This window comes from Mustela lutreola, chromosome X (assembly GCF_030435805.1).
Source record: "Mustela lutreola isolate mMusLut2 chromosome X, mMusLut2.pri, whole genome shotgun sequence".
Classification (NCBI taxonomy): Eukaryota; Metazoa; Chordata; class Mammalia; order Carnivora; family Mustelidae; genus Mustela; species Mustela lutreola.
This window is the reverse complement of record NC_081308.1, coordinates 99,449,047-99,461,215: the sequence shown is the minus strand read 5'-3', so window position 1 is coordinate 99,461,215 and position 12,169 is coordinate 99,449,047. Positions and strand designations below refer to the sequence as shown.

The 12,169-nt window shown below is 41.5% G+C and overlaps 1 long non-coding RNA gene across 1 annotated transcript; it reads right to left on the bottom strand.

Moving 5' to 3' along the window:
• Window positions 1-228: 228 nt before the first annotated feature.
• On the bottom strand, window positions 229-10,124 carry LOC131822154 (uncharacterized). The gene is made up of 4 exons (XR_009350104.1): window positions 10,038-10,124; window positions 9,836-9,942; window positions 1,941-2,045; window positions 229-415 (listed from the first exon to the last, which is right to left on the bottom strand). It is a non-coding gene; the product is annotated as an uncharacterized LOC131822154 (long non-coding RNA).
• Between the last annotated feature and the right edge of the window lie 2,045 nt (window positions 10,125-12,169).

The following is a 12,169-nucleotide window of genomic DNA, read 5'->3' as shown; positions in this document are numbered from 1 at the left end:
ATGAACCCATGAAGGAAATCAAGAGTTAGCAGTGTTATTTTCTAGCATTATATAATACTTACCCACAGGTATGCGGTTTTCCTGCATTAATGACCACTGATGGCCAGAAGATGCTCGAGAACATTCTGAGAACATTCTACAGTCAAAAGTTTTCCCTTTGAGTTGATTCTTACAAAGGAGAATCAAGTCATGCACCCCGAGAATAAATGCACAGGACTCAGGTTGGTCATTTATTTCTGCTTTATTCCATAAGACACAGCCAATGGTGATTTTGGAGGAGGTCTTCCATCATAGGTGATCGTGGCGATGATGGTTTACCACTTATTCTAGGTATAGAAGCTGGAGAAGGAGGAACAACTCCTCAGGGTAGAGATGGCGTGGGTAGAGATGGTGGTGGGCATGGCCCTCTATCTGCCTGTAAATGTGGTGGAAAAGCTCCTGAAATTTAAGGGCAACCTGAAGGACCATGCTTCTATAACATAAAGAATCCAATGTCTAAGTGCTGGCAATCAAATATATAGCAAATAATTCATAACAGTAGACATTTGTTTTCTTACACATTCAAGGTGATAAAAGCATTTTATCATGCTTTTTGATACTTATTACCATTCAAGGACATAAGGCAAAAGACTTCTATGGACATTTGACCAGCATTTTAAGCTCTACACAATGACTGCATCTGCTAACACTAATGCTAGAAGAGTTGGCACCCCCATCAAAAGCTCTGTGAAACAGTACCCCCAAATGATGCAAAATTAGGTTTCATGATGAGCAAATACAAAGAGGAATCAATCTCCACAGCTTGAGTCTGTTAGACTAGTTGGTTCGAATATGGATAATTAATATAAGGTCTCAAAATAGGGATGATCCCTATAAGGTCTTGGTTTGTTCCCCTTGGGAGCCATTAGCTTTAAACAGTCTGTCCCACAGCTGTCAGTTATAGCCATTTGCATAGTAATAAGCTTATCAGAGTTTTTACACCTATTATCTCTTTTGATCCTCATTATAACTTTGTACCATGTGTAGGGGAAGTTTCATTTCACTTCTTGTGGATGCAGAAACTGAGACTGTCAAGATTTAAGGGACTGAACAATGTTCGTGCCATTAGTGCAAAACATGATTAGGACTTGACTGCAGTTCACACACCTAATTCAGCTCCCTTCTTTCCTTCCTCCCTTCCTTTTTTTCCTTTGTTTTTAAAGATTTATTTATTTATTTGAGGAACAGCAGAGGGAGAGAATCTCAAGCAGAGTCCCCACCAAGCATGGAGCCCCATGCGGGACTTGATCTCGCAACCCATGAGATCACAACCTGAGCTGAAAACCAAGAGCTGGACGCTTAACTGACTGTGCCCCCCAGGAGCCCCCCAGCTCCCTTTCCATGAGGCTACCTCCTCATGAATGCATGTCATCTGTCATGAGCTGAGGATAAATCCTCAGGGGTGAAAAAAGAGAGAGTAACTGACTTCTCAGAGATGTGAAAAGGGAAAGAGGATCAGAAAAATAAATATTGTGGAAAATTATAAAATATTACAATGAAACAGAATGAATCTGGGAAAAGGCTGCTAGATTGGGCCATTTGGAGTTCAGTGGCAACTTTCAACGTAAGTTTTTAGTAGAATGGCAAAAAGACAAATTTAAAAAACAATCAGCTAGTGAGCATTTCCTCTGTTAAGATGCAATCTTCAGGTTCTGGATATTCCCTCCAAACGTAAGCTGACCTGGAGGAGTTCAGTGCAGTTTAAGACACTGGTGCCCGAGTCTCTTCTACATATGAATATGTTTCACTGTCTTAGGAAATCAAACCTGAAGAGTTATGTAGATGAAAATATTAATTCGCTAGGAAGTCTGCTTCTGGTCCCATATTCCTTCCATCTAACAAAATAATTTCCTGCCATAGAACTCGCCATGACATGACACAGTATGGTCAAGTTTTGTTACCTGGGTTCCCTGTTGCCAGCATTCTGTTCCAGGTTGATTGATCTTTTTTTTCTTATTTTGCATCTTGGTTTAAACTTCTTTCCGGGCTCTGAATTCTTCATTTACCTGCAATGATCACCAGCATAAATGTACACTTAATCATATAGTGTCAAACACCATTATGTATGAAATACATTACAGCATTACATTTCAGATCCACAGTCATGATTATTTTCACAATTAAAGACTCATGTGGGGGTGTGGCTAGTATTGCTGGTGGTAAGGGGTGTAGTGGAAGGAATGAAGAAAAAGGTCTCCAACCAAAAGCAAACTAGCTCATTTTCACTTGTGGAAAAGAGAAGTTCTGCATGATTTATCACGGACATCTTTACTGTTTTAATTGTTTTAGCCATCCTTACTTGAGTCCTGGAAAATGTCCCATAAGGTCTGATCCAAAACTTTTCCAGTCCATTTAAATTTCAAACCAACCTAAGAGCCTTCATGGGCAGATGACAACCTTCCCAGAAGATCGGAGGACCTCCAGTGTGAGATGGTTTAACTTGGCTATTATCCATGTTAAGATTTCTCTGAATCCACACTCTTATCTCCCCTCCTTGAAGCTATCTTCTCCAAGTGTTTTTTTTTCCCCCCTCCCATGCTTGGTGCCTATATAAGCACACTGTCCACAATTTCCTTTTTTATGTAAATGGTTCATTTGTATATTTTCAGAAAGGCGCTCAATCGTTCTGCTTGTAATTTAAATTGGTTTAACAGTGTGTAACCACACATAAAGTCAGAGTCACAGGGATGCCCTGTGGCTCAGCCTGTTGGGCATCTGCCTCTGGCCTGGGTCATGATCCCAGCCAGGGTCCGGGGATCGAGTACCACCCTGGGCTTCTTGCTTGGCAGAGAGCCCACTTATCCCTCTGCCTGTTGCTCCCCCTTCTTGTGCTCTTTCTCTGACAAATAAATAAAATCTGACAAATTTCTCTAAAAAAATAAATAAAATTAAAAAATAAAAGTAAAATAAATTTTATTTATTTATTTGAGAGAGAGAGAGAACACGAGCAGAGGGAGTGGGAGAGGGAGAAGCAGGTAGGGAGCCTGATGCAGGGCTTGATCCCAGGACCCTTGAATCATGACCTGAGCCAAAGGCAGAAGCTTAACTGACTAAGCCACCTAGGTTCCCCTAAATAAAATCTTAAAAAAAAAAAAAAATAGAATCACACAAATCTGAAACATGTAAACTGGGAGGGGCCTTATTAATTCACTAATCTTATTCTCTCCTGTTAAATGAAGGAGAAATGAAAATCTGAGGAGAGTAAGTGACTTATTTGAAGCCACAGCCTTTAATAACAAAGCTGAGACTTCTTAGGACTTCCTGTAATTACTTTATCTTGCCACTTTAAATGACTCAGAACAAGAGAAGCCATGCAGGGAGCCACTGGAAGAACATACATACTTTCATTTTAATTTTAAACATTGGTGATGAGAATAAATCACCAAGCGCTGAAATTTAGTTTTCTTAAAATTATTTTTCAGTGCTGTTTTTAACACATGTGTTTTTAAAAGCTGTGACAGGGGTGCCTGGGTGGTTCAATGGGTTAAACTTTTGCCTTCAGCTCAGGTCATGATCTCACAGTCCTGGGATTAAGGCCTGCATGGCCCCGCCTGCTCATCGGGGAGCCTGCTTCCCCGCCCCCCCCCCAACTTCTGATCTCTCTTTCTGTGTCAAATAAATAAATAAAATCTTAAAAAAAAAAAAAAAAAAAAAAAAAAAAAAAAAAAAAAAGCTGTGATAGGAAGCCTGGGTGGCTCAGTGGGTTAACCTTCTGACTTTGGCTCAGGTCATGATCTCAGGGTCCTGGGATCGAGCTTTGCATTGGACTCTCTGCTCAACCAGAAGCCTGCTTCCCACTCTTTCTCTCTCTTTCTCTCTCTGCTGCTCTGCCTACTAGTGATCTCTTTCTCTGTCAAAAAAATAAATAAAATATTTTAAAGAATAAAAAGTGAAATAAAAAGTAAGAGCTGTGACAGATAGGGTTGTCTGGCTGAGTCAGTAGACCATGTGACACTTGGTCTCAGGGTTGTGAGTTTGTGCCCCACTTTGGGTATAGAGATTCCTGAAAAAAATTTTACAGAAAAGCTGTAAAAAAGCTGCTTCTTTCTTACGGTACCCGGTGACAATGCCAGCCCCAAATTAAGCTGATTCTAAGGCTCTCTTTTTATTTATTTATTTATTTTTAAAGATTTTTAAAAAAATTTTTTTTGTTTGACAGACAATGATCACAAGTAGACAGAGAGGCAGGCAGAGAGACAGGCAATGTCGAGTATATTTTTAAAAATTAAAAAAAAAATTTTTTTAAAAAAGAACCTAACTGTAGTTATGCTTTCATAACTAGATTTAGGAATCTAGATTTAAATAACATTAACATAGTAATCAACCTGGCATTTGTTCAGCAACAATTATATAAGTCATTCACATGGGAAGAAAAGGCAAATTCAAATTACAGCAAGTCTACATGAAATAGCACTATCACAATTTTTTAAAGATTTTATTTATGTATGTATTTATTCATTTAGAATGCAAGCAGGGGGAGAGATGGAGGGAGAGAGAATCTTAGGCATGGAGCTGGACGCAGGGCTTGATCTCAAGACCCCAAGAGCATGACCTGAGCCAAAATCGAGAGTCAGTTGCTTAACTGACTGAACCACCTGCACGTCCTAAAATGTTTAAATTAAATACTTCAAGGAAACCAAGTTAGGTCACTCCAAGCAGGGAAAGGAGGAGAGATATACCATTTTGTTGTTATCCAGAAGAGTGACCTTAGAGATCATGGCAGAGAGAATGAGGTTACTAGCTTGCAATTCTACAAAGAACCCCCTATTGAAAGGAAGTGAAACCTGAAGGAATGCAGTGCAGCTTCGCCACAAAACAGGGCACATACCACACACCCCGGGAGCGCCTGGTTCTGGTGAGTGGAGGACACTGCACTCTAGGGCACCGCAGGACCTCTACTTGGCAAGGCTATTACCTTCAAGATCAGGAAATGTCGCGGATTTTCTTGATACATAGAAACAGACAAACTGAAGACACAGTATGTCCCAAATGAAAGAACAGGACAAAATCACGGCAAAAACGCTACATGAAATGGAATGAGAAATTCAGATACATAAAAGCTGAAGGGAGTTCATTACCATTAAGTATGTCCTGCAAGAAGTGCATGATGAACTCCTTTAGGTTGAAATAAAAGGGTTCTAGACTGGAACTCGAACCCACATGAAGATCTAAAGTTCTCCCATAAGGCTTTTCAGAAACCCCAAATCCTGGAAACAATTTGAATGTCTAGCAACAGGTGAATAGTAGGTAAATAAAATATATCCATACGAAGAAATACTCAATAATAAAAATGAATGAACCACTGATGAGGATACACAATGGATAAATCTTGAAAGTACTGTGCTATGTAGAAGGAGCCAGAAACAAAAGGACTATTGATCTACGATTCCATGTATATGACTTAAATAAAAAGACAGAGCTGTATGGACAGAAATTAGATCAGCGGTTGCCAAGGTCAGGAAATAGAATGAGATCACAGACTACAAAGGAACCTGAGAAGACTTTCTGGAGTCACAGTAATATTCTACATGACTGAATACTTTTGTCAAAACTTGTATAATTCTGTACACGTTGAAAAGTGAATTTTACAATAGGTAAATTACACCTCAAAAGAAATGAAGGTATACGAAATGAAAGTTCATGCCAAGACCCACACACATAGGTACCTAGCTTTATTTATAATGGCCCAAAGCTAGAAATACTCCCACTGTCTATGAACATGTCTATACAATGGAACACCACTCACAATAACTATTCTGAGTTTCAAAGGCCAAGAAAAACAAGAGTGCACACTCTACGATTTCATTTATATAAAACTCCAGAAAATTTAAAATTTTGTATCATGGTATACAGATCAACGGCTTTTAGGCGATAGTAGGGACAGGGCTGTGTAAGGGGAGGATGACAGAGGGTAATTTCAGGGGACAGTGAATATGTTCCTTATGTTGATTTGGTGATGTTATTACATGAACATATATACCAAAATTTATTCAAATTTTTATTTAATTTATTATTTATAATTTCTAATCATAAAGCTTTGTATTAAAGCTTCGTATTTTTTCATGGTTGGTAAGATTGTATCATATATTTCTTTTTTTTTTTTAAGATTTCATTTATTGGGGCACCTGGGTGGCTCAGTGGGTTAAAGCCTCTGCCTTCTGCTCACGTCATGATCCCAGAGTCCTGGGATGGAGCCTGGATGGGATTAGGCTCCCTGCTTCCTCCTCTCTCTCTGCCTGCCTCTGCCTGCTTGTGATCTCTGTCTGTCAAATAAATAAAGATCTTATTTATTTATTTGACAAAGAGAGAGATCACAAGTAGGCAGAGAGTAAGGCAGAGGGGGAGGGGGAAGCAGGCTCTCCACTAAGCAGAGAACCTGATGCCGGGCTCCATCCCAGGACTGAGCCACCCAGGTGCCCCTGTATCATGTATTTCTTTAAGCACTTGCCATTTAACAAATGTTTTACTTGTTTACAGTTTCCCTACCATGCTACAAAAAGAAAAAAAAAACAACCAACCCAAAGGTTTCTTTAAAGTTCCTGAAATAACTGCAAATTTGTCTATGTATGTGTACATGTGTATTTCAATTTTTTTATTGAAGTATAATTGACATATGATGTTATATTAGTCTCAGGTGTACAACATATTCATTATACAACCCTATACATTACTCAGTGCTTACCATAAGTATAGTCACTGTCACTATACAACATTAATATAATATTATTAACCACATTTTCTATGCTGTACCTTTTTTTAAAGATTTTATTTTATTTTTTTGGAAAGATTTTATTTGACAGGGAAAGAGACAGTAAGAGAGGAAACACAAGCAGGGGGAGTGGGAGAGGCAGGCTTCCTGCTGAGCAAGGAGCCTGATGCAAGGCTCCATCCCAGGACCCCAGGATCATGACCTGAGCCAAAGGCAGACACGTAATGACTGAGCCACCCAGGGGCCCCTAAAGATTTTCTTTATTTGACAGCAGAGTGAGAGAGAGAACACACTAGTGGGGGGAGGGGCGAAGGAAGAGGGAGAAGCAGGCAGGTAGCCTAACATGGGGCTTGGTTACAGGACCCTGGGACCATGACCATGACCTGAGCAGAAGGCAGACACTTAACCGATGGAGCCACCCAAGTGGCCCTATGCTGTACTTTTCATCTCTATGACCCATTTAGAAACTGGAAGCCTGTGTCTTTTTATCCCCTTTTTTTCTATTTTGCCTATCCCATCATCCACCTCCCCTCGGCAACTGCCTGTTTGTTCTCTGTATTTAAGAGTCTATTTTTTTGGGCGCCTGGGTGGCTCAGTTGGTTAAGCGACTGCCTTCAGCTCAGGTCATGATCCTGGAGTCCTGGGATCGAGTCCTGCATCAGGCTCCCAGCTCCACAGGGAGTCTGCTTCTCCCTCTGACCTTCTTCTCGCTCATACTCTCCCCTCACTGTCTCTCTCTCTCAAATAAATAAAATATTTTTTTTAAAAAGAGTCTATTTTTTAATTATTTGTGGGTTTTTTGGTTCCACATAGAAGTGAAATCATATGATATTTGTCTTTCCCTGACTTATTTCACTTAGCATAATACCTTCTAGGTCCATCCAAGTTATTGCAAACAGCAAGCTTTCATTCTTTTTTTATGGCTGAGTAATATTCCAGTGGTGTGTGTGTGTGTGTGTGTGTGTGTGTGTGCGCGCACGCACACACAGATACCACATATTCCTTATCTATTAATCTACTGAGGGACACTTAGGTTGCTTCCATATTTTGGCTACTCTAAATAAAGCTGCAACAAACATAGGGGTGCATATATCCTTTGGAATTAGGGTTTTCATTCTCCTTGGGTAAATATCCAGTAGTTGAATGGTAGTGGAATGACTAGATCATATGGTATTTCTATGTTTAATTTTTTGAGGAACCTCTACACTATTTTCCATAGTGGTTGTACCAACATACATTCCCTCCAACAATGTACAAGGGTTTCTTTCCCCTTTTCTCTACATCCTTGCTAACACTTACGATTTGTTGTCTTTTTGATTTTAGCTACTCAGACAGGCATGAGATATCTCATGGTGGTTTTGATTTGCATTTCCCTCATGATTAGTGACTGCTTCACCAAAATAAAAAGCTTCTACACAGAAAAGGAAGCCATTAACAAAACCAAGATGCAACCTACTGAATGGGAGAAGATATTTACAAATAATATAGCCAATAAGGGGTTAATATCCAAAATGTATTAAAAAAAACTTACATAACTCAACACAGGAAAAAGAAAATAAACAATCTACTTAAACAAATAGACTATTGACCTCAATAGACATTTTTCCAAAGGAAATATACAGATGACCAAAAGTCCCATTAAAGATGCCCAACATGCATGTACTTTAAAATTAATTTCCACAGTTTACATCAGTGTCCTGGAAAGGTCCATGACCACGCATTTTTAAGAATTCTTCATTTAACTGCCCCACATATTAGTTGAAGATTAAAACCTGAAGAAGTAAAGAGATTTGTTCGAAATCAGAGCTGGTAGTTTGAGGAGCTCACGGGGGGAGTTGGGTCCTGTCTCCCCCACTCCCCACATGCTCTCCTCTGTCCCTGCTCCAGCTGCGGGTTCACAGAGCTTAGGAACTGACACACGGTACATGAAGCCGGTGTCTGTGGAACCCTGACTGCTCACCATGTCAGCAGGAGAGACTGCCCAGGGTATGGTCCGTAGGAGGTGACAAACCTGTACCACCATTAGAAAACAGTCTCTTAGGACTCCTTGATCAGACTTGTAGAACGAGGGGGACCTGGGTGACTCAGCTGATTAAGCGTCTGCCTTTGGCTGAGGTTGTGATCCTGGGGTCCTGGGATGGAGCCCTGCATCGGGCTCCCTGCTCAGCGAGGAGTCTGCTTCTCCCCCTGCCCCTTCCCCCTCCTTGTGCTCTCTTGCTGACTCACTCTCTCAAACAAATCAATCTTTTAAAAACTTGTATAACATTCTAAATCACCTACATGTGTGTTACTGTTAAAATCACAGAATATATCATCATCATAAGCTACTCCTCTCTCGCTATTACTGTGAGCCTGCCCTGTGTCACAGACCAAAAGAAGAACATAGAATTGGCATTCACAAGGGTAGCTTTCGTCTTAGAAAGAAATGACAAGCGAGTTCATGCTCCAGCAGACTACATTTCACAGGGGAAGTCAGCTTCATCCTTTTGATCCCATAGAAGATGACAGAAGCTCTTTTCCTCAGCAGTCCAGGGAAACAAACAGGATCACGTCAAATCTTCCCTACTTCTCAGGTTAAGGCAAGTATGATCAGGCTACTCTGACACCTTTAGAAGGCCTCAAGTTACTGAAAGAACACTGCCTTTCTTTGTCCAACCTTGGGCACTAAAAACCGAGCTATAATATTAACTAAAGTCTGATGTACACCTGATTTCTCCAAGACGTCCATGGCATCAGGATAAACTGGATTAAAGCATTTTTTCCAGAAAGTCACGCTTGTAAATATCAAGGGAATAAAACACAAGGTACAATTTACATTCCATGCCTATCAGGTGCATGAAATCAGCTCTGGTCGAATCACGGCCTCTTCTGGGCTGAGTTTGGAACTTACCAGATGGGTTAATAGTTCCATTCTCCCAGGCTCTTGATCTCTCACGATCATCATAACGAACCATTAGAGAGACTGAAGGTACATGGACATGGTGATAACCAGATATGAACAGAGGAATTTCAGTGAGAGGCCGACGACAAAGGAGCATATGTGCAGGACAGCACAGCATCGGAATACAACTGAGCGAACTTACTTACCTATCAGAAGTGTGGGGGCAGCGTCTGTTCCTGGTCTAACCTTGAACTCCGGGGTCCGCAGCACGCACTGTAGATCACACTCTTTGGTTTTCTTCTAAAACTGTGACCTGAAAAGGAAAGAAAGGATTTTTGATTACCCTTGCCATGGATACAAATCAACTTCTCTAAGTAAAGATTCTGCATGAAAAAGAGGAAAATATACCAGTCTTTTACTAGCCCTATAACAGAAACCCTTCCAGTCACCACACACCCGTGGGAGAAATAAGTCCGGACCTAGAGATGCTCTGGGCTTTATACCCTGCAAGCCCTTTGTGATGTCATCCACTGTGACCATTTCATGACTTCACACTGTAGTTTGCTGGGATTCAGTGGCCAAAGATACTGATCAGCCCCTCTGCTTATTTAAGCCACTGTCCCTGAGGTTAATGAAATAAATATCCTGTTAGCCCCATATCCACAGATACAGAAATGTTCCCCACTCACTATTTAATGATTCCAGTGAGGGATGAATATCCTGGCAATAGGAGGGGACAGTTTGGATTTTGTACAGCACTGTCACACTAGTAGCTGTGAACAGTCTATATAAAACTGGACTGAGGGACGCCTGGGTGGCTTAGTCGGTTAAGCATCTGCCTTTGGCTCAGGTCATGATCCCAGTGTCCTGGGATCAAGTCCCGCATCAGGCTCCCTGCTCCGTGGGGAGTCTGCTTCTCCCTCTGCCTGCCACTCTGCCTGCCTGTGCTCTCTCTCTCTCTCTCTCTCTCTAACAAATAAATAAAATAAAATGTTTATTAAAAAAAAACAACCCAAACATTTGTCTAAGGAGCTCCCGAGGCCCATGAGTAAGCTCAGCTATTTGGTTAGTAAACAATGGACTGTGAAAATACATTGGCTGATGTTTTTTTCATTGACTAATGCAATCCTTGCTCCATTACTTTTGAAAAGAAAACATCTTCATGACTACGGATGTGTTTCGAGGGAGAACTGAAGTCACCCCTGCCCACACCTGCATTGTCCCCTCAAGACCACCTGCTGTCTGGCTGCTCCCAGCCTTGCCCAGGCTCTGATGTCGCCTTAGGGTGGGGACCAGCTTGACTTGCAAACCTCCAAACACTGTTGTGTCTTGACATTAAGAAAGGGAAGGTCTATATACTCCAGTTCCTTTCTCAGCCCCAAGTCAGGACCATTCAGAGCTGGGGCTGATTTGCTCCCGTTTTGCCTCTGCTCAGGTCATTAAGAATTAGCTCACTTCAGCACCCTAGCTCCTGGCCTCTGGTATAGCCACTTCCAGCCACGAGAACTTGGTACAGAGCTGCCTGAAACCAGTGCCTGATTGATTTAAATCCCAACCAGGGATGTTTCCTGGGGAAGTTGGCTATAAAGACTACATGTGTTGGAATATGGCTTAGACCATGATGGATTTCCATCTTTACTATTCTTTTCAATATTTTTCAATTTTTAAGAAGATTTTATTTATTCGAGAAAGGGAGGGGGAGAACAAAATGTGGGGGTGGGGGAGGCAGAGGAAGAGGGAGAAGTCAGCCAGGTGCCCCTACATCTTTACTATTCTTGGTCAATGTCCCCTACTGACTACTTAAATTGTAAATTAGGTATTTCCCCCCCACAAATTCTTAGGATCTTCGTGAGTGAAAACAATAGGCACTCTTGATCCATCTACTGGCACTATTATGTCCCAGGAAAAACAACAGGGAAGCGAAGGGACATCCACACCCCTTCAGTAGGACAGTTCCGTGATCATAACTACTTTTTGAGGGACACTTCTGGTCACTTTGAATGCTAGGAACCCTTGACATTACCCTGAGCAGGACACTGTGTGGGAGAGGGGGTCAGAAGGGCTTGGATTATGGTAATGGGTTTTTCTTCTTCATGCCCCAAGAATTCCCCCTTGGAGTGTCTCTTAACCCACTGGAGCCAATTTGGATTGTAAGATTGATTGACTGATTTTTTAAGATTTTAATTATCTACTTGACAGAGAGAGACAGCAAGAGAGGGAACACAAGCAGGGGGAGTGGGAGAGGGAGAAGCAGGCTTCACACTGAGCAGGGAGCCCGATGTAGGGCTTGATCCCAAGACCCTGGGATCATGACCCGAGCTGAAGGCAGACGCTTAACAACTGAGCCACTCAGGGGCCGAGGATTGCAAGATTTAAAGAAGAGAGGACATCTTCTGCAATAACGCATGGCCTCAGTACTCCTTAGTAGATGAGGCAAAAATGGTCCATGAATGTGTCCTTAACCTTCAGTTCTATTTCTGTCGAGAGATCCTGTACAGGCCTCCCTCTTTCTCCTGAGTTACTCCTCTCCTCTTTGTTTG